This window comes from Lolium perenne, chromosome 4 (assembly GCF_019359855.2).
Source record: "Lolium perenne isolate Kyuss_39 chromosome 4, Kyuss_2.0, whole genome shotgun sequence".
In the NCBI taxonomy this organism is placed as follows: Eukaryota; Viridiplantae; Streptophyta; class Magnoliopsida; order Poales; family Poaceae; genus Lolium; species Lolium perenne.
Genome location: NC_067247.2, coordinates 210,737,413 through 210,741,080, shown reverse-complemented (window position 1 = coordinate 210,741,080; position 3,668 = coordinate 210,737,413). Strand labels below are relative to the sequence as shown.

Sequence of the window (3,668 nt, the reverse complement as noted above, 5' to 3'; positions counted from 1 at the left end):
CGACAGCCGGTGAGTTTCGTCAATTCCGTCGCCCATGGTTCCTCTCCGGCCTTCTCGTCACCTCCATCGTGTTCCCTGCGCCCAGGTGCATCCCCGACGCCATCTGTCTCGTCCCGGTTCGCCCCCCTCCGACGAAGCCATGGTCGACCAGGGACTCCGCCATGGCCGTGTCTGCCCGAGCTTCGCCTCTGCTTGTTTCTTTTTGTTCCGCGCCTTCCTCCTATCAACATAGCAAGCAGCAGCTTAGTGGTAATCTGTCTGGTCCCTTAACCTGAGATCCCTGGATCAAATCCCCATGTTGGCCAATTAAACCCAACCTTTTTCTTCTTTTGGATCAGATCCCGCGGAGAGAGACACTTGTTTTGACGAGGAGCCTTCACAGTATCGACATCAGCAACCGTAGCCCAGATGGTCCGTTCCTATGTTCAGCTTGTGGAGATTGTGAGTTCAATTCCCACTTCTGGCTAATTAAGCCAAACTTTTTATCTCTAACTCCTGAAACAGATCTGGCGTCCCATGGGCCGGTCCAATCTCCCTCACGCCTCAGCCCATCGCGCACGCGCGCCCAGCCACGGTCCGCCGCCGCCTCGGCCAGGTAGCAGGCCTCCTTCCAGATCCGGCCCTCTCCTGTCTTTTTGTTTTTCCTATTTACAAATCTGCCTATTTTCATAACTTGCAAACTATAAATCCAAATAATATAAATAAGATGCCTATTTTGATCAGAAAAATATGAGGATCATGAATATGACATCCATACATCAATTTGCATCTCGCATCATGTCCCACGCTGATAGTTATGCATGATCACCTAACATATATGCGGAGTATTTCGGATACCGACTATGGTTTTCCCCGCTTCGTTTAATATTGAAGTAGATCACCCATGCCATGCTACTGCCATGTTAAGCAACCCTCAACTTTGTCGGTAGGAAATGCAACTCCAACCTAATTTGTTGTCCGGGGTTCCGACTCCGATTAATATGGATAAGTTGCATCGCATCATCTCTGCCATGTCATGCATATCATCTTGATCATGCTGGATCTTCTTTATCCGTAGTAGTAAGACTTGCATGCGTTGTGTGTTCCAGCATTTGCTTCTTCCCGGATAGGAATGCGAAGTGGTGTTGTGAGATACGACAAGTTCTCCGGATGTCCCTCGGCAAGCTTTAACAAGCAAGCATTTCCCTTATACTCCTGCCCCTGCAGAAGTCGCTCAACTATTTTATTTTGCCTTCTCTCTCATGCTATCCTTAAGTTGCGTTCTTGTCACGTGTCCTTTCCACTTGTTACCTCAAGCAGCCCATATTGCCACCACCACCTCCTACGACTATTGTTTGGTTATCGAGTCTGCCCTTGCGAGTCGTAGTGCATGCTAGTGTTGTTTTATCTCGTTACCGTTATTGTTATCTTATTGGGTTATATGTTGGGAAGAATCATGGTTACTTTAGTTGTTGATAATTGTTTAGCGGAGGCATCGGTGGGTCAGCTGCTCGTTTTGTGACGGCTCACTTGTGTTTCCTAAATATCTTAGGACCCGAGTTCTTGTTATCTGTTCTGAGACTGAGCGCTCTAACCACACGTGGGTATGCTTACCGGGTCTCCCCTCGACCACTGCCGGAATCTACAGCCTTGTCCAGTGGCCACAACTAGTTTGGATGTTTGTTTTGTTTCTCCCGGGCGTGCAAGCATGTTTCTTTGTGGTCAGATGATATGATGTTACTTTTGGGGAAGCCGTGAGTGCCTTGTAACCCCGTTGTCTCTTGCACGCTCGTAGGATGCGGTACGTATTGTTAAGAGGTCATCCTCTAGTGGGCTCTGATCCTCTTAGCCGTAGACGCAAACAGCTAAGTCCGCTTCGGAGCACGGCCGGACTTCGATACGGGTTAACTTAGTTAGGTGGCTTCCTGGACATTGTTGTAGTGAAGGAGAGTGCGTGTCGTGATATCACCTATCGTAAGTGGGTTGAGCGTGCGTGTGGGCACATTTGGGCACCCGTGCAGGGTTATAATCTTATCGATAAGCCGCGTCTGCGGTTATGGACGACTTGGAGCTGTATGACTCGACCATAGACAACTTACACCTGTTGTTCAATACTATTAACTTCCATAGTAAGATAGAACAACTTAAATAATAACTGGTTAAAACTTGACAACCGTGTGAGTGCCTTTGTAAGTACCTCTTTGCGAAGGGGGAACGCATCGGCTGTGTTATGTTTGCAGAGTATAGAACTGTTAGTTTATGCGCTCTCTCACCTTTTCTGTTTAGACGAATGTTGTAGAGTGTCTCTATAGGTTTTTAGTGCTTGCGCGTTGCCGCTTAACCCCACCATATTGCCTATGACGTTCCTCTTGCGTCCTCTGTCCCCTGCGTGCCTCAAGTACAAAGGACGGCTGGTTGACGAATGCTTATACGTCTTGAAGTCTTGTTAAGTACGAACCCGTACTTATTGCTGCTTCTACGGGATATAACCGGGCAGGTATGAAGATATGTTCGAAGAAGACGATGTTAGCAAGGTTACCCTTCCGGCTTGGCCTGGGCAGGGTTATGGACGCCACTGGTTATCTTCAGGACTCTTAGTCCAATTTGTATCTTGTCCGTACTCGGATGTATTCGATCTTCTATATGATTTGGATCTTTGTATTGTATATTTGTATCTTGACTCATTGGAGTCGTTGTTGTAATATATGTATCTTGTGGGCTCTATTGTAAACCTGTTGTAATATTACCGCTCGTGTTAATTCCTCTGGCATCACGTGTGTGATTTTTCGCGCACGTCGTGTCGGAGGGCGTCTCTGGATCGATATCGTGCGGATTTCGGTGGGTTCGCTGGAATCCTCAGGATACCGGTTCCGGGGCGTCACAGGCACTGCGACCCGATGTTTGCGAGAACGTCGGCTTCATCATTGCTCAACCTACTGATGTGATTTACCTCGCATCCATCAAACAGCTTCTCAAGCTCGTTGTACACATCCTTGTATGCTATCATGCTATCATTGACTGCATCACATTGGTTCATAACTTGCTGAGCCACCAATTGTGAGTCGCCAAAGATTTTTAGTCGAGTTGCGCCGCAAGCTTTCACCATCTTCATCCCGTGTATGAGGGCTTCATATTCTGCTTCATTGTTGGATGCGTTTGGGAACGTCATCCGTAGGACATACTTTAACTTGTCGCCTTCAGGTGATATAAGTATCACTCCTGCGCCAGCTCCTTCTACTCTCTTGGATCCATCAAAGTTCATAGTCCAAGTTCTCGACAAATCTGGGGGTCCCGTGTTTTGCAGCTCCATCCACTCTGCAATGAAATCTGGCAAAACTTGCGACTTGATTGCCTTTCTTTTTTCATACGTGATGTCCCGAGGGGAAAGTTCTATTCCCCAAAGGGAGACACGCCCTGTAGCTTCTGGATTATTCAGTATATTTGAGAGAGGTGCTTCATTGACTACTATTATCGGGTGTGCCGAAAATAGTGGCGCAACTTTCTTGCTGTTGTAATCACTCCATATGCTAGTTTCTGGTACTGCGGGTACCGTTGTTTGGAAGGCGATAAAACTTCACTGATGAAATATACCGGCCTTTGCACTCCATGGAGTTTCCCTTCTTCTTCTCTTTCGACGACTAGCACCGTGCTAACCACCTGGGGTGTGGCTGCAATGTACAGCAGGAGAG

At 47.5% G+C, this 3,668-nt stretch overlaps 1 long non-coding RNA gene across 1 annotated transcript; it reads left to right on the top strand.

Annotated features, from left to right (window-relative positions):
- The first annotated feature begins 262 nt into the window (after positions 1-262).
- Positions 263-1,937, top strand: LOC139830588 (uncharacterized). The gene is made up of 3 exons (XR_011743280.1): positions 263-411; positions 505-595; positions 1,089-1,937. It is a non-coding gene; the product is annotated as an uncharacterized lncRNA (long non-coding RNA).
- Positions 1,938-3,668: the final 1,731 nt, after the last annotated feature.